Source organism: Mustela lutreola, chromosome 14 (genome assembly GCF_030435805.1).
Source record: "Mustela lutreola isolate mMusLut2 chromosome 14, mMusLut2.pri, whole genome shotgun sequence".
Classification (NCBI taxonomy): domain Eukaryota; kingdom Metazoa; phylum Chordata; class Mammalia; order Carnivora; family Mustelidae; genus Mustela; species Mustela lutreola.
Window position 1 is genome coordinate 44359690 of NC_081303.1, and position 19335 is coordinate 44379024.

The window sequence follows — 19335 nt, forward strand, 5'->3', positions numbered from 1 at the left end:
TCTTCACAGTGCGGCTCTTGTATCCTAAACGGAGCATGATTTGGTCACCCCTCCAATGACTCTACATTTCATTCAGAATAAATTCTAAAACTTAACAAGTTTCTACATTTGTCCCCTTCCTGTACCCCAGCCCCTTTTCTGATCGAATCTGCTTGTGCTCTCCCTTTGTTCCCTGGATTTTAGCTACACTTACCTCTTGGCTATTCCTCACAGATGCCAAGCCCACTTCCACGCAGGCAGGGTCTTTGCATTGCTGTTCCTTCTGTGTTGAACGCTTTACTCCTAGACCGACATATGGCTTATTTTCTCACTTCCTTCAGGTCTCTGCTCAAATGTCAGAGAGGCCTTCCCAGGTTAATGTATTTCAAACAGCATGCTCCTTGTCCCGTTTCCTTATCCTGCTTTATTTTTGTATGAATCACCATTTGACATAGTATGCATTTACTGGCTTATGATGACGATTATTGCCTTTTCTAGTACAATGTAAGCTCCATCACAGCAAGGACTTTGTATCTTGGTAACCGTTGCACCTTCATTCCTTAGAACAGTGACTCGTACATTTATTATTACTTCTTGAACCAAAGGAATCAACATCTCCTCTTGAGATCTTGACGTTTTTTTCCTTCAAAAAATAAACTTTCCAAATCTTAATTCCATAGTTGTAACTTCTTAAGTCTTTGAGCTATAATCCACTCATTCTTGGGTTGAATCCCTTTGGGGATTCAACTAGTGAAAGACCTAGGGGCAGTAACAACTACTTAATGAGTACTTATAAGCTAGGTTCTTGTATTTAAGTACCTTGCTTATCTCATTTAAGTCTAACCTTAGTCCCAGAGATCATTATTATTACCATTCTTGTTTTATAGACAAAGAGAATGATACTTCGGAGAGGTGAAATAACTTGCTGCCAGGTCACAGAGTTAATCACTGCACAAAGATTCAGATGAAGGCGTGGTTGACTCCATACTGCCTCCTAGCTGTCATCTCCAGTAATACGTACCCAATTATTCAAGTAATGAAGTCTTTTGCAGTTCGTGTACTAGGGGTCTGGGATATCCACCCCGCCCCTCAATGATTCCCAATACCAAACAAAGTCTTTACTTTTCAGAAATGTCCTAAAGGCCACTGTTCTTTATGCTAGGACTCTTACTTAAATGTAAGGTGTGCTTAGCGCGGGGAAGTTGGCCCAAAGAAGGGGAATGGGGCTCAGGAGGCAGATCGACGCACCCCACCCCTCGCTGGGTCTGACAACAGCGATCCGCACGCCGGAGGGGCCCCTCAGAGCAGCTTCGGCTCCATCGGGGAGGTGACGGGGCTCCCTGCGTTCACACAGCGCCGTGCGGAGCCCCGCGGGCAGCCCGGGCGCGCAGTCGGCGGGACCGGCGGCGCGGGGCTCCCGGCGCGGGGAGGGGCCGGCGCCCGCCCCGCCCCTCTCCTCGGGGATGCCGGGATGTTTACACTCCTGACAGCGGCGGCCGGGGGAGGAGGAGCGGGAGTCGCGGGAGGATGGGCCGCCGCTAGGCTCGCACTCGGGACGCGCCTCGCCGTGCGCAGGGTAGGGGCCCGCGCCTGCAGCGAGCGTCCGCGGGGGCGGCGCGGCGGGAGGTGGCGATCGGCTCCCGGCCTCGCAGCCACAGCCCCCGGCCCAGCGGGCCTTTCCGCGGCGCCGCCTGGCCGAGCCGCCCTCCCGCCCCGGGTCGCTTGCGGGCAGGAGATCGGAAAACTCCCAACTTCCTGGTGAGTGGCTGCCGGGGTCTCGGGCGCCGGGGTTGGGCCGCCCCGGCCGGGTGGGGCAGCCTGCGGGAGCCGGGCGGGAAGGGGGAGGCCGGGAGGGCGCGGGGCGGCCTCCGGGATCCCCACGCCGGGGGAGGTGGGGCGGGGCGCGCCGCCCTCGAGCTGGGTGGGGGTTTCGGTCCGGGTCGTTGGCCGTGGCGGGAGCGGCGGCAGGAACTTGGTGCCTGGCGCTGGCTTTGGCGGCCGGAGGCCGCCGTGGGCGCCGCGGTAACTAAGAAACTCCGCGGCCACCGCGCGGCGGCAACAGGTCTCTGGTTTCAGGACCCGAGGAACTTAGGCGAAGTCCCGCCTCCCACCCTCCGGCTGCTGCTCATTGGCGCCGTCGGTTATTTATCCGTCGCGGATTGGTCAGGTCCAGCTGTCAGGATTCGGCAGCAACCAGACTTAGAGGAGTGAAGTTCGCGGGGAGAGTGGGTGGTGGGAGCCGCGCAGCGAAGGGAGAAGCTGAAGTGTCTGGAGAAGTACAAGGGAGGACGGCCTAACCTGTCGGAGGCTGGGCTTTCTCGGGGCCCTGTCGGGATCAGCAAACGTGAGAGAGATCGCAAGGCAATAGAGATGGTGATGGTGGCAATGGCAAGTAATTACTTTGAGAATTGAGGCCAAAGTCAGAGAGAGGAAGGGGACCCCACGAAAGAAAAACGAGAAGACCACATTGTCTTAGGACAGTGTCAGGAAGCAACACAGCAACCTAGCGGATGGTACAGTAAGATCTGAAGAACTCTTGTTGCCTCTTTTCTGTGTACCGCGGGCCTCGGGAGATGATGTGTCAAACACAGATCATGCGCTCTCTTAGCTGTAGTCCTTATTAGGGGTAAATACTAAAAATTTACTTACCTTACAGTAGGTTCTCTCTCATCCTCCAGCAGTTCTGGTGACGGAACTGAAAGTCTGAAAACATCACAAAAACGAAGTGATTTTTCCTCGACCACTGATCGTAAGGACGCTGTTGAAAAAAATCGAATGCGTGTAATTCGTAGAGCATTGTGTGCCCATCATGACTAGAACCATTGTTTCTAATCCTTACTCCGAAGAGTTTGTAGTTTCCAGAAGTATGCATACGCCGCGTAGGCAAGAGCAGTTGTGTTGTCAGGTTGCTTTACAGGATAAAGTACAGCATGCACGCGTGATAAGTCTGTCCTGGGGCTTGAGCTGCTGCGGGTGTGGTCGAAGAGTGGCATAGTATTAGGGACAACCGGACAAAACCCTGAAAACGGTGGACAGTTCAACAAGGGATTCAGTTAACCCTGTCATACCTTGTGGCAAGTCTTACTGTGTGGACACCTAGTATTCTTGGCTTTATAGTACTTGGAGAAGGCCAGTGCCCTTAAAACAGTGGACCGAAGACTTAAGCAATTATCTCGTTGCCAGAGGAAGGAATCCTCTGCTACCCTCGGGAGATCCAGTCCACAGCTTGCTTCACTCCTAAAACCTCAGCATCTTTCTGTTTGGTCCTAGACTGGGAGCTTGTTGGGGTGGGAAAGAGATGTTGGAGCTTTGAAAAATTGCCGCGTGGAGGAGTCAAACGGGCAGAGACTGGATGGGGACTTTAAGAAGAGGGCCCGCAAAATAAAAAGGAGAAGGAACCCCTAGTGGACGCTGGCCGCTTTTTCTGGGGGTGGGGAATCCCCGGACCCTCGGAGAGGAGCGGGCCTGAGATTCTGCTCTGAGCCGGGAGGCCCCGCCCTCTGCAGCACTGACGGCTTCCGCAGCCAATGAGCGGCGAGGACACTGCCGTTCCCTGCTCGGGTGGGCGGGTACTTCCTACCTCGGCTCTGGGCTCGGAGGAGGGAGAAAGTTCCTCTTCCAAGGATGTCTGCTGGTTGAGGGACTCTAGTGTGAGGGATGAGAAATAAATGCGTACAAGTAAAGGGGTGGAGGTTCCAGTTTCTTCTGACTCCTCGTGCACGTCTCGTTTCATAAGTGAGCTACATCTTGAACACACTTCTGCACCTGAAGCTTTCTGGTCGTTAAGAAGCGAAGGTGGCCCTCAAATTAAATGTCCAGATGGACTGATGGAGTTTTGCTCCGAAATTATCTGTAAATGAAAACCAAAGAATGTCAGAATCTAAATTGTGAAGCTTTTCCACAATACTTGGGAGTCTTGCCACGGTTAAAAATCTTGATCAATTTAGAAAGTAAAGAGCGTAACTTGAGTGCAGATTTATTCTATACTTGAAACTATCTCGGTTTATTTATGAAGATCACACCTGTAGCACCTTCCAGTCCCTTTCCCACTTACACATTTTCTTGGCTGGACAATTTCAAGAGCTCTTTTCCAGCCCAATAAAACAGCACTTACTCCAAGAATGAGGAAAGCACATCTGGTGTGATGGCAACATACTGGTGGAGGAGGGGAGATTTAAGGCCAGTATAATAACATAACCCAAATCATAAAAATCAGAATTGTCGTTTTAAATGAGCAGAAGTTGCAGTTTTAGTTTGTGTAAGTATTTAACCTCATACTTCCCTTTGTCTTCCTGGTGGTTACAATTGACAGTTATGGGCTCTGATTTATCACCAAAATTTAGGTATTCTTTTTTTCTCATCTATTGTGCCTTTACTGAAATGTAGGTTTCTTTTTTCACTTAAAGATGTGGTCTGAGATATCATTAGAGAGTTTGCTGAGTTTCTGGAACCAAACTCTTTCATGTTTTAAAATGTATCTTTGTAATGTTACAAATGTAGCCACATTGGGGTATCTGGACAGGAGAGAATAGTGATTACTTAAATGCAATTTTGGAAAAGAAGTTGCTTAATTAGATAATAAGTTGAAAAATTCAGGTTTTGTTTTCTTTGATCTTTTTTTTTTAATGGGCTTTGGTATTTAAAAAATTTGCAATGTAGCTGCATTTGCACAAAGCTGCACTTTGTCCACATTCCTGGTTTCCTTCAATTAAAATATTTGTCCCTTTAGATATTTGCTCTAGTTAGTACAATATGCATAAAACATGGCCGTATACTTAGTATAATACTTGAGGGTGTCTTGGAAATGACACATATAGTTATTGTTTGCTCTGAATTGCTTTATCAACAATTTATTGACCGTTCCATAAATACATAGCTAGATGTTTTAAGAAGTGTTTCTTCATACTTTTGATTGTTTCAGTTTACTTCCTCCTCCCCTCATTTTTGAAGGGAATATTGGTGAGTAACATTTAGTTATATGACTGTAATGAAATATATTTATTTACAGGATATAATGGCCACTTAGAATATTTAAATATATGTAAAATTAATGTAGAATGATTCATTCTTAGATTTATAAAACTTCTAAACTGCTGATTCCTCTTTTGGTGACTAATAGTTTGATTATCTCTGTATGATACATTATAGGTCTATATAAAATATTTTTTTCATTCTGATGAAAACACTGAACGAACCTATTTCATGGTTTTTAGTGAGCGGTGGGAATGAGAAGGACAGATGATCATGAACTATTTCTTAATTTTCTTGTGCAGGAAGGCTTTTTTAAACTTTTGTCAAAATAATTGCTCTGCCATACTGTTTATATAATGTGCTTACAACGAGCTGTTTTGTATTAGCTATCCAAGGTGTTAATCAAAATAGTGTATACATGAATGAAACTTATTTAATTGGTCTGTAAAAATTTAGAAATACATGTTTTCTGTTACTTCATGGAAGTAGACCTCTTCCTGTAAACCTTACCATTGGTCTTCTGTTGATAATCAGTGTAAGTCATTAAAGGTAACTTTTTTACTCCAGGCTGCTTTTGTACAGAACAGGAGTTTGTAAAGTTTCTAAAGGGCCAGCTAGTAAATAATTCTGGCTTTGTGAGCCGTGTGGTCTCTGTCATTATAGTCATGGCCAGTACCTGAACCAGTTGGTCATGGCTGTGTTCCAATAAGGCTTTATTTATACAAATAGGTTGGAGGCCCACCCCAGCTCTAGAATATAATACCAAAGATCTAAATATGATTTTGGGCCATTGATACTTGACTTGATGTGGATTTTCCACAGCAGTATTTATAGCCTTTTTTGTTTCTTGAACTCAAAACCCTGAGATCAAGACCTGAGCTGAGATCAAGAGTTGGAGGCTTAACCAGCCAAGGAACCTGGTACCTATGGCCTTTTTTGGTTTTAGACATTTTTTACAATCTCTTGATCTTTCCCAATCCCCTCAGAATAATGCCCACTTATTCATACCCCAATTTTCATTTCAGAGGCTTTGTAAGTATATGAACCTCTTTTAGATTTATCTGCCTTTTCAGGGTTTTCTACCATTCTTTGCTCCTTGGGGATCCCACACCCATCCTGAGACATTGAATGACTATGTAACTATCCAGCTTCTTCCTTACTAAACCAAGATGAAATCTGATGTCATATATTTAATCTTTGCTTGATTGACAGATAACACTAATATAAAAGTATTTTAGTGTGTTTCTTTAACTCATAGTTTTCATATTAAACCTATTGGAATGACCACCTTTGTTGCTTTTAGAAGGAGTTTCTGGCATGAGCGAGAGGGTAGGCAGACTTTTTTTTTTTTTTTTTTTGAAAAAAATTGACTTAGTCTTTTATAAAAGACTTTTCCCCCCAGTTTAAAAAAAGAAATACTGGAAAAGGCCTGTTTGTGGGAGGGCCAGCAGTCAGGGTGTGTGTAGCCTGGGGATGTGTGGGTACCTCCTCCCTTTGTTTGAAGAATTGGCTGTAGGCTGACCTGGGTGCAGCTACTGAGAAGCCTGAGAATGGAATGGAAAATGCAGCCGCTTTGACATCAACTCGGTAGAGTTTCCTAGCCCTAGCCAGGAGTGGGTTCTGGGTGTGCCAGAATTTTCCTCTCTCAGCGGTCAGGTAGCGCCCAGGGCATTCAGAGCTACCAGGCTAGTTGCCATCAGCTACAGTGAGCCTCTTTATCAGAACCTGTGCACAAGTATCATTTTCTGTTTTTATTATGAAAAACACGAAGCCCAGGTTTGTCTCCTTAGTTGAGTTACTTGATTTGTTGGGACTATAGTTTTCTCAGCTCAGGTAAGATTGCTTTGAGGAATAAATGAAAACATCTTTGTAAAAATAGGATAGTAGGCTCTAAGTGTTAGTTTCATTTCACCTCTTTCTGTTTTTAGATGTTCCGCAGTAGGAAACGCATCTGCTGTTCTCAGTTTTTCTGAGGCAGGCTCCGTTGCCCAGCCTGGGCCCAGCTTCCCATTCTGCCTGGGCCCAGCTTGATCTCACCAGGCTTCCAGCTAGCTTTCCTGCCATCTCTACCTTCTTTACTTGAATTCTTCTTCCTCTTTACCTTGTGATTTCCATATTCATAATTAAGTGGTTCCCATGTTTGAGTTCATGTTTTTATGTTTTTTGGAGAATGGGAAGAGGCATTAATTCTTGGTTCCTCATGCAGGAAAAAGCACAAGAGGCTTGGCGGGGCCTTATACTTTGGACAGTAAAAAATGGGAGTTGCAAAAAAGATCCTTAAGTACTGATTAAAAATGGCAAAACTAAGAATATTCTTTCTAGTAGTCTTATAATTTGGATTTTTAAAAAATCTTTAGAATGTTTTCCTCATATTCTCATATATACCTGACAGATTAATGTAATTTTTGTTGTAGTTTTAATCATAACGAAGCCACATATCCTCTATTACATTATGATTGGGAAAATTGCATAGATATGTTTAGAAAAGTTATTGTACTTCTAAAAGGTAAGGGATTGCAAATCTTCCATTGCCTTTTATATCTAACAGGTGGACCATATAGTAAAATAATTTGATAGGCTTATATACTGTCAAAAAGACACCCAGAACTGGAAAGTAGTTAATTTTTGTAGGCAAATGGCATGACCTTATCCAAACAATTTATTTCCAGGCATGGTTTGTCATTTAACAAATACAAGTAAATTGAAAGATAGACAGAAAGAATGCTTATTGATGGCTTGAATTTATGGGAAAAAAACTGATGTTTATTCTGTTTCTCATGGCGGCTTACAAATTAACTTCTTTATAGTCTTTGGTGTTAGAACACGCTAAGAATAGTGTAGTGGCAGGGAATGTATTCAATAAAAACTGGCATTTTTTAACATCTTCAACATATATCTAACATAAAGTTTTAATATAGTTTATACATTTGATAAATATTTTCATTGTCGAATGGCATATTGTTTTCAGCTCTGCTTTATTACTTTATGACCTTGAGTGTTTAAATATGAACTGCTGGTAAAGAATTGTATTTTATTAAACAGTTCTCTTGTTCCATAATCATTCTCTTTGTTTTTGTAAAGGAACTTACTGCATTGTATTTAATAGTATTTGATGGTTGTGGGGCACAGGGTATTTTGCTTCAGCAAAGTTTCCCAATACCAGGCCACCAAGGGAGTTGCTGCCTCATTCTTGATCTTAAATCTGCCAGTGTGAGAGTACACAGTCTCTATCCTGATGAAGACACAGCCACAATAAGGAAGATACTGCTGTTTTGGCATCTCTAGAACCATACTCTGCCTGCCGTGGTCCAGGAAATGGACGCTCTGGGCACTGGCTCTTAACACTTGTGTTAGTTCCCTAGGGCTGCCCCAACAAAGTACCACAAATTGAGTGGCGTAATGCAACATAATTTTATTCTTTCATAGTTCCAAAGGCCAGAAATTAGAAATCAAGGTGTCCATACAGCCATGCTGTCTTTGAAGGCTCCAGGGAGAATTTATTCCATGCTTTCTCTTAGCTTCTACTATTGGCAGCATTCCTTGATATTCCTTGGCTTTAGACATTTATCACTTCCGTCTCTGCTTCTGTCACATGGCATTCTTCCTATGTGTCTCTCCTCTTTTAAGATCAGCAGTCACTCTTGCACTTCAAGTTTAACAAGCTAAATCGATACTTTTTTTTTTTCAGATTCTTCAGCATACAGATTACAGATTTCTGATCTTTTTATTCTGAACAGAGTATTTTAGGATTGTGCAGAAATTATACCCAAGAGATAAAGGTGCCCAGGTTATCCTACATATGTAATCTGCAGTTAGTACTCTTTTTTTAAAAGATTTTATTTATTGGGGCGCCTGGGTGGCTCAGTGGGTTAAGCCTCTGCCTTCGGCTCAGGTCATGATCTCAGGGTCCTGGGATCGAGTCCCGCATCGGGCTCTCTGCTCAGCAGGGAGCCTGCTTCCCTCTCTCTCTCTCTCTGCCTGCCTCTCCAACTACTTGTGATTTCTCTCTGTCAAATAAATAAATAAAATCTTAAAAAAAAAAAGATTTTATTTATTTATTTTAGAGAGAGAGTGCGCATGTGCACATGAGTGGGGGGAGGGGCAGAGGGAAAAGGAGAGACTCTCAAGTAGACTCCCGGCTGAATGCAGAGCCTGACGTGGAGCTAGATGCAGGGCTCCATCTCATAACCTTGAGATCATGATCTGAGTCGAAATCGAGAGTCGGAAGCTCAACCAACTGAACCCTGCAGGCGCCCCTGCAGTTGGTAGCCTGTTGCTACCACAAAACAGCTGTTCCAAACTCAAGTTTTCCATTTACCATTATCATCTTATAGTTTCCTTTAGGAGACCTAAGTGTATGATTCACTAAGTCAGTTATTTTCAGAACTGAAAGGAAACTTATAAGTTACCTAAACTGACCTTCTTCATTTATTGTGAGAATAAACAAAACCCAAGGATGTAAACTTGCTAACCCACACTCTGCTAGATTCCTTAACAGTCAGTATTGCCTCTGTTACCTTTGTAATGTTTCTGATAGTAGGCACAGTGATTTCTTTTTTCCCCACTTCTCCTAATTTAACAGAATGTTGCTCTGTTCATGGTACTTGCTTGATAGAGACTTGCTGGTGGAGTGATGACAGTATATCTCTGATTGCCTACATCAGGGCCTTGATTTAAGTTTCAAGTGTTTGAGTACCTGATCGCACAGGGGTGAAGTATTTCTTTTCCCTCTAAAATGAGGAACAGTAGGGTGAACAGTAGGGTGTGTTGCTGTATCCTCACTATTTAATAGTATCCAAGTGGGACAAGAAATTTATCATTACGGAGGCCAGTCCCAGGAAGGAGCGTTTCGTTAGAGGCAATTCATAGGATACTAATGGCTAGAAAGTTCATGAGTGGTTGTGTGGTCAATATTTCATAAGTACATACTTCATTATATTAGACACCTTGACTCATAAGAGCCAGCCTTCAGGTTGCTTGTCATTTTGGTATATTGAAAATAACTTATGTGCCCCCACTGCTTCTTGTATATACACCTGAAATGTTCTGCAGTGCCACTGACCAGTTTCTCCTCTAGTATCTTCTCTTCTTGCTGTGATTCAGAGATCGTGATTGGCTCTATCTCCTTTACTTCTATAGCCATAACCATCTCTTAGAAGTTGGTTGTCCATTCATTTATATGTTCCCTGTTTCAGTGAAAATTCTGCTTTACAAAGCAGAATGATTAGAGATTAATCAAATGAATCCTAAAGGATTTATTCATGATTCCTTGGAAGAGTTGTATCTGTTTATACATTGAAGATGATTTACAAAATTTGTACAGTTGTTCAAGAATATATGGGTGACTTTTTTGCTACCACCAAGATAAGTTGTATTTTCAAAGGATTTGTCCTATTACTGCGTTGCTCAAAATACAAAATGTGATCCTCAAAATGTCTGTATCAGAGATTCTGATTTATTAAGTATGAGCATTGGCATTTAAAAACAAGTACCTGGGGGGTGCCTGGCTGGATAGTCTGTAGAGCATGTGACCCTTGCTTTCAGGGTTGTCAGTTTGAGCCCCATGTTGGGTATAGAGATTGCTTAAAAATAAAATCTTTAAAAAAATAAAATGTAAACAACCAAGATGATTTTTATAATAAATACAGATTTGGAAAGCCTCTGGTCTGTGATGAGAACCCAATTGAAATAAGTACTGCAGGTGATTCTAATGTAGGTGTTCCTCAGGACACACTAAGAAATGCCATGTGGTCTTTTAAAAAAATATTTTTTAATTAAAAAAAAATATTGAGGAGGGCACGTGTTGGGATGAGCACTGGGTATTATATGCAACTAATGAATCATTGAATACTCCAGCAAAAACTTATGATGGACTATATGCTGGCTAACTGAACATAATAAAAAAATATTTATTTGTAATGAGAGCCCATTCCTACTGCTAACATTTCTGGCCTGGGGTGTGCAGCCCTTTGGAGCACTTTATATCTAATAATTAGACTCTTCTAGCATGTGTAACCTGTGTCTCAGCTCAAACACGGGATAGGTGTCATTGAAATGATGGTTATAAATCAATGAAAATCACTTAGATAAAGTATAAATATTTTATAAACAACAATCGAAGTAATAACAAATGAGAAAATTCTACTTCAAACAAGTAAAAGAAAATAATGCCATGTAAGTATTAGATTTTGTTCTGTCCCAACAAATGGTCCCTTGTTAATGTACTGCTTATGGTGCATGCTGTTCTCACCATTTTTGGCATTTCTACAGTATTTCTCTCAGCTAGGTGTGAAAGCTTACCACTTCCTTACCTCTGAGAGGGTTTGCTTTTTGCTTAAGGCTAACAGCCCTTTGCCTGCACCTAGAGAGTTTGCCTCTACTCACCATTACCTTGCTTCTACCTATTTGTTTCTGGGCTTGGCTGCACCAAGCTTTTATGTCTTGCGTATCTGGCCATGTTGGAAAGTATTCAAGAACATCATGATGAGTAACCTGTTCCTTTTTCCATGACTGCCTTATTTCCACTGATAACAAGTGTCTGGTACTGGAGTCGCCTCTAACTTCCCTCCTTGTCATTAGATACAGATCTCTGCATGCAAGTTGTGTTCTTTATTCAAGAAAGCCTCCTTGGTCATTCATTCATTCATTCATTTATTCAAGTTCATTCATTCATTCAAATGCTTGGTCATTTAAAAATTACTTTCTGTTGGTGTTTTTTAACATGTTTTTCTTAATTTGGAGTTCATCAAATCAGTCCAAGCCCTTGTTGTTTTTGACCCCATTTCTACTCCTATCTTTTTTCACATAATAAGAAGAGGCAGCTTGATAAAGAAGGTATTGAAGTCCTGGAGTACGTTCCGTTCATTTTTATATCTTTTCAAATGCCAAGCACAGAGTCCAGCTCTTAGTGTGAACTAAATTAATATTTATAGAATTCAGTTTAGGAGTTGAGTGTCTAGCCTAGGGGAGAGCATTGGTAATGTGATGAATAGTTCAGATAATAAAATGGAGCCTGGACTGTAATGCTGCCATGAGGATGTTGACATAGTATATATTGGGACCCTTGTCCCAGTGTGTGGTCCCTGATAAGGTAGTGCTACTACCATTCCAAGGCCTTTTTGGTTCATGTGTTGTGTTGTTATCTCTTGAATGTCACTATTTCCACAGTAAGACATGAATGCCCATTTTTCTTTTTTTTTTTTTTTTTGTGAACGTTGTGAGGGTATTTGCATATGTTTTTCAGAAGATGATCCAGTGGGTTGGACAGGGGTGAATGTTAAGCTTAGTTTCACAATGAGGTGAGGTTTCTCTGAAGTTGGACGATTTACATGCCTGCAAGCCAAGGGACAGACCATTTGATCTCTGGGCATCTCCAGCATTTGGAAGATGAATGATTCTGTGATTCTCTTCACTTTATTTGTTCTTTAATGTTCTCCCATTTTCCTACTGGGTTGCACCAATTCTTGGGTTGAAGAAGGAGAAATTTGGGGGTTGTTGGTACGTAGCTGGGAGTGAGTAATGAAAAAAAATAATCTAAAAAGATCTAGCTTTATGCTTTTAAAAATATTTCAGTTTTTATTAATCACAGAATATGGGAGCACAGGAATGACCAAACAGTGCATCCTATTGCCTGGCTCTACATTAGAACCTCTGCTTTCAGCCTGACCCTGACCTATCTTTCTAGATTCACTTCTTTATACTCTTCTATATTTTAGTCATGTTTGACCATTTTTTTTAAGTTAAATTTTATACCCTTTATACCCTTTCTGGCTTTACTACTTTATGCATTTCTCCCTCCTTTTAATGCCTATTTTCTGTGCTTTAGCTATTCAATCTTGCTATATTAATTATCTTCATCCTTTGAGGCTTTTCCCTAGTATAGTGATATAAAGACATCCTTCTGCTTCTTTGGGCCTTTAGTACCTATTGACTCTCCCTGTAGTTACTTGTCTTAGCTTCCTTCCTGGAAAATAAGCTTCTGGAAGGCATGAATCATGTCCTGTACATACTTGTGTTTCCTACAGGGCCTGGGACCATCTTTGTCAGAACTAGCCATTCAGGGGATGACAGGTGATTGCCTCCCAGTGATGATATGGGGCGGAAGGTCTGGGCAGATCCTAGAGTGAAAGAATGTCCAGAACAATTGAGCAGTTGGTTTCAGGGAAGTCTGTGATGATGGCCAGCTGCATGTCTCTGCAGGGCCCATAGGGCATGGTAGGAGGAACACATTACTGTGTGATAGAGAAAGATTGATCAGTAAGTGGTAAGTGTTGGGATATTCAGAGATCTAGTTTGGGAGTCTGGGTTTGGTATCTGAATTTTGAATTTAAGTTCTGGAAGATCTCAGAATAGGATAACATGGGAACAACCAGGACTAGGATAAATGGGTAGATGTGAAGTTGGTAGAAACGAGAAGAGTTATGGAGTCAAGAAGGGTAAGTTTAGCAGGTAGGTACAAGTTAGAGACTGGGGCAACAGGGAACAAGTTGAAATTAGGACATGAGGTTAAAACAGGACCAACAGTCAGATTAATTTGATGTGAGCCTGATTTATTAAACCGTATATCACATATCCTTATAGCTCTCTTCCTTAGAGGCAAGCCCATTCCTAGTTCAAGTTCAGTGGCCAGGCAACATCTCTCTGCCAAAAAAAAAAATTCTGACCATGTTGTGTTCACCAAATGAATCCCGTTTTGATGTTCTGACAGTCCCCTCATGAGGAAAACATTGAACTGAGTTAAATAAAGAAGTAACTAGGTTACTACTGGAAATTAGTCCCCTCTTAAGTATAACTACTAATTGGGAATTGATGAAGGTTATCCTTTGATTTGGGCCATCAAATGCTGATCTAGAGAAAAAGGTGGATCCTCTTCAAATAGATATATTTTATTTAGTATCTTTTCGTTGCTTTCATTGCTGGAAGTTTAAAAGAACAATCACAATGTCAATAATTATTTTAAAAACATTTAAGCTACTTACAAAAGGCCTGTGTCAGGTGGACCAAAGATACAGTGTATTTCCATGAATTAAAGGACAAGCACATAGTAAATGAGTCTAGAAAAGATACTCAGATATTGCATTATGAAAGGCCCCCCATACAATACTAAGAAGATCGGCCCCCTTCCTCTCCTTTAATATGACTGTAAGGAGTTATTTATACCTTTATGTTTTCAAATTTTGATTGTAATAGCAATGAAAGCTATAGTGCTTTGATATCTTTTTACTGGTTTTTAGGTGATCACGTATCAGGAACTAGTGTCAGAATTGAATCAAGATTATTATAAAGGCAGCCATGAGGTAGATTTGTTAAAAAATGTATTAAGAAAATGTGTTAAGGGATATATGAAAAAAGTTTAGACTGGAAAGTCCAGGCTTTGGTGACAGTATAGAACGCTTTTAGTTTACCAAGAAAAAGTGTTATTTTGTTTTTTATAAACAGAGCCTACTGTAGTTTCTGCTTTCTTTTTTCCCCCTTTTGAAATTTAGTATTGGGTTAAATTTATTTATGTATTTATGTCCTTTTCAATCTGTGTGTGCTTTTTTTTAAACATTTTAATTTTTTTTTGAAGAACCACCCTCTATACCGTCTACCCACTTAAGGTTTTTGTTGTTGTTGTTGTTTTGTTTTGTTTATTGTTTTTTGTTTTTTCTTTGCTTAACATCCTTCACTTAACTATCTTTGGAATAATTTCTAATCCCTTCGTCTCTGAAAAATGTGATTTGGGCCCTTGGCTCTTGGCGTCTGTTGCGTCAGACTCTCTTGTCTTACTGCGTTACTTGAGGTTCCTTCCTTGTTCCCTGCTTTAGTCAGGAATGTCCTGCCTCTCTTCTGCCTGGTTAGCTCCCACGCATTCTTGAGAACTCAACTTCCCGTGTCTCCTTTGCAAAGCCTTGCTGACCTGACAGCCTGCTTAGGCACCTCTCTTGCCAGTTCTTGTAGCAGTTCCCAGGGATGGTGTCTGTCAGAGTACTTGCTTCCTTATGCTCTCAAAGTCCTTTCTTCTGTCTCTCCTGGGAATAACTTGAGGGATCCAAACTGCCTGAATCCTTTTTGTATTCCAAGCAGCTGTAATAGACCTGTCAGTTGTGCTCAAAAGTGGACCTGCTGAATGGGTTGGGATGGGTAAGAGAGAGGAGGCGTCTAGGAGGGCCCACAGTTTGGGCAGGGGCCTGAAGTTCTAGCACCTTTATCTCCCTACCCCACTCGCCCCCACCTTTGAGTAACTGTGGCTTTAACTGAAAAAGGATGAAATAAAGCAATTAGCAACTTCACTTAGGACGTTTTATTTATGCCGTGGTATTTGTTGCCTCATTGAGGGTAGTGCTTTATATAGATGGCTCTCACTAAGTGTGGAAAGGTACAGCCTTCCATTTTTATTGGCATATTTTCTAATTCTTTTGCAATTTTGACTTTCTTCACAGTCTTTTATAGGCAGTAAGTAGTATGATCAAACTTTGTCCCGGTATGGTTTTAGAAGCCTTCTCATGTATTTACAAAATGTGTTTGCAGTTGGTCTTTGCATGTCATTTTAGTGTTAAGATAACCGTATAGGTCCTCCCATGCAGAGTCCCTACAAATCAAATGACTATCAAATGGTATATACATTTCTTCTTGTTGGCTAGAGAAAGTGAGAGTTGAAGTACTCTAAGATACAAGGGAATACAGTTTGCTTTAGTCATAGATAAAGTTGTCATAGTGCCTAATGCTGATGAAGAACAAAAAAGAAATCTTAACTGGATCAGCTTAAAATTCAGAGTCCTGGTGTTTAAGCAGAGAGTAGAGAATAACGTGTTCAGTTCTCATTGACGCTACATTCATCAAAACTAGCCAAGTGTGGTGGGAGGAGGAGGCCTCTCATGTTGAGTTTGGGCTGTTTGTGGGATATACAAGTGACCCTATTTAGGCAATTGGTCATACGGAGCTCCAGCTCAACAGTGAAGTCTTGCCTGGTGTAAAGCTGTGGTGTCATCAGTATAGAGGGGCAGTGGGTTATTGGGGTAGCAGGGAAGTCTGTTTAGAGAAGGTGTGTCAGAAGTCCTGTTCATCCTTGCTCACTTAAAAGAAGATAAATAAATACTCAACAAAATACTGAGAGAAACTAAAAGTTAACTCACGTGTTGCTGTCGGACTTTAAGTATATACTATGTAAGGTAAAGTGTTTTGTTGTGAAAACCCAAATAATGCCATTTGCATCCTTAATAAAACAGTGCTTCTAAAGTTTCTTTCTCTTTGCTGTCTTTCTAAGATTTTATGATTTTTTGGTTAGAGGATTGGATTTTCATAGATTCAGAAGGTTTCTGAAAATAAAATTTTAGATATCAATTATATATATTTTAGTGTTGGTAAGTCTATAATCACTATTAACCTGATTTTAAATTTTTTTTGTGAGTTATTTATATTTCAAGTCTGTCATAAAATCCCAGATAGCTTCTGATGAACAAACATTATGTTTATTATTCCTGTTGCTAATTTAAAATAACAATCCTGGGGCATCTGGATGGCTCAGTAGGTTAAAGCCTCTGCCTTCAGCTCAGGTCATGGTCCCAGGGTCCTGGGATTGAGCCCCACATGGGGCTCTCTGCTCAGTGGGGATCCTGCTTCCTCCTCTCTCTCTGCCTGCCTCTCTGCCTACTTGTGATCTCTGTCAAATAAATAAATGTAATATCTTTAAAAAAATAAAATAACAATCTTTATTCTTCGGTAGTATTTCCTTAAAGTCATAGTTTCACATAGTAAGTATGCCAGAGAAAGTACATTTGTTTGTATATGTGTTTGTGTATGTTAACAGATACACGGACACAGTTTGGCATGATTTCGTGGTGGGTGAAAAAGAGCAGGAGGGGGATTGCAGGATGGTGCAGGTCAGGACTGAAATAACTTGGCAGAGTTTGGTGAGAATGTTTGCTTAGCAGCTGTCTTGGTTAACTTTGTATAATCCACTCAAAGGCTTTTTCAGTTCTGTGTTATCAAGAATAAAATAGCAGCAGCTGCATTTAGTTTCTTAGAAGGCCGATTTTATTTTATTTATTTTTTTAAAAAAGATTTTATTTATTTATTTGACAGAGAGAGAGAGCGAGAGCACAAGCAGGGGTAGCGGCAGGCAAAGGGGGAGAAGGAGAAGCAGGCTTCCCAAGGAGCACGGAGTCCAATGTCCCGTGACCCTGGGATCATGACCTGAGCCAAAGGCAGGTGCTTAACCAACTGAGCCACCCATGTGCCCCATAAGGCCAATTTTAAATTATAAAATATAATCATGATTTACCTTATAAGTAAATACATTGAAAAATATTTTTATTAAAGTTAGGAAAGTTTTGTGTAGCCTATGAGTAAATGGCTTTTACATACTTGTTCTCCTTTCTTAATTTTCTCTTAACTTGCTTTGCATTGGAAGTCCCTGCACAGTAAAAAAGAGATGAAGAAAATCGAGAGATACGGTTGTTCTTCTGCTTTCTTTCTTTTTGAGTGGAGAAGAGAGCAGGCAGGAAGAGGGAAAAGGCAGTTTTCCCAGAAGTAAAGTAACACTAGCTTTGTTTTTTAAACACTGATTATGTCCTACTAACCTAATTATCCATTAGACAGACTCTGTTTTTAATGACTAAGTCAGATCTCAAGAACGTTTTGAGGGTCTGGGTGAGGGTTGAGTGAAAACGTTCACTGGACCTGTGTTGGGGTCATTTTTTACTACTTAGTTCTAGGTGTCAGTTTACTTGTTTAATTTTTAGGATCATCAAAAGAAATAATTGATAAATCTTTTAAAAACTATTATGGTTACTGTAAACTATAGTATGTAAAGAAAAGAGGATTTTGGAAATTCAGGAAAAAGTACAAAGAACAGTGCCTAGTAGAGTGGGTATGTGAAAAAGTATGAATAAACAGCAATTAATAAGCTTTTAAAAATAAGGATAAAATGTACAATCATGTGTTAATTCTGGAAAAAATCTACTAAAACTTCCCTTTATTTAAATGAGGAGTGTTTTTAATTTTTTTCTGATGACTCTTTGGTTAGTGAGTACTTGTTACAGACCAAAGTCTGTTAAAACAAATGACCTTACAATAAATAATTCACAAAAATGGAAGCATTTCCAACTACTATTATGTATTCCACAGGGTCTTATCAGCTTTGTTATGATAGAATTCACTGCTATGAATTATTTAGTACAAGGAATTCAGTGGGATGTTTTTTATAATCAAGTTGGGAAATGGGTCCAACCTATTTAATCATAGCTCTTTATTTGTCGGTCTTTTTAGCCTGGATGGTATCATTCAGTTGCCATGATTTTTCTAGTGTTAACAGCAGAATGGTTAGCTTAGTAATCATGTGCTTTTGCCAAGGGTTAGTTGTTGCTCTGTGAGTAACTGAATGACATGGCGGAAATATAAGGGAAAATTTATTGTATTTGTAACAGAGTCTTTTGCCCACAGTAAACTAAACAAATGGAAAGTCTGTGTTAAGCTTTTGGGCCAAAGTTCTTTGAAATGGCTGGTAAGGGATCACTTGTCTCTTACATCCGCTCAGGGAGATTCTTCTGTAAAGATAAACAGAAAAGATCATACTATCATTACATTTGTATACACATCACTTAACGCTTTGAGAAGCATTAATATTTTATTCTTCCAACTATTTCTTGGCCATAGGAAGCTCCTGTATTTGTTACTCTAAGGTAAGGATTTAGACCTTGCTGTCACCACATGCTATGTGCTTATTACGAACCTCCTTCAGAGGGAACTAAACTGAGACTTAGGGAGGATAGCTGGTTTTTAATTATTCAGAAGTAGATGCTCATGTAAATTCGAATTAATTAGGACCTGAATTTATGATAACTTCTCATTTTCTGAATTTGATTATTCAAGTACTTATTAGACCTCAATATGTACTGGAGGTAAAAGGAAGAAAAAATGGATTCTGCCCTTAAGTAGTAGTTGCTATAGTGTTGTTAATGATTAGGACCTCAGATGGACAGATGACTGATTCACTAGAATACTTTAAGACAAATATTTCAGAAGGTATTTACAAAGCACCACTGATTATTATATTTTAAAAATATTTTTACAAATTATTAGAGAAAGAGTGCACACGAGGGAACGCAAGTATGTATGGGGGTGGGTGGGCAGAGGGAGAGGGAGAAGCAGACTGCCCGCTAAGCCGGGATCTGAAGCTGGACTCTGTCGCAGGACCCTGAGATCATGACCTGGACCAAAGGCAGATGCCTTACCAACTGCACCACCCAGGCAGAGGGCCACTGATGATGAAGCGAGGTTGGCCGGGCAGACTGGCTTGGGAAGGGTGCTGTCAGTAAGTTAGCACAACCTCTGTCAGAGGCACATAGGTATGAAATAGCCTAGAATTTGGAGGAAGTATCAGTGGTTATGAGGGCTGACTACAGG

General features: G+C 40.8%; 1 protein-coding gene across 2 annotated transcripts in view; it reads left to right on the forward strand.

Annotated features, from left to right (window-relative positions):
• Window positions 1–1472: 1472 nt before the first annotated feature.
• The window catches only part of NEK7 (NIMA related kinase 7), a 155082-nt gene continuing 137219 nt past the window's right edge, over window positions 1473–19335 (forward strand). The window contains exon 1 of one of the 2 annotated variants that reach the window (XM_059144908.1): window positions 1473–1555. The gene's annotated coding sequence lies outside the window, so the exon portion shown is untranslated. Of the gene's footprint in view, window positions 1738–19335 lie in introns of both variants that reach the window. The other variant, XM_059144907.1, reaches the window with a different exon arrangement.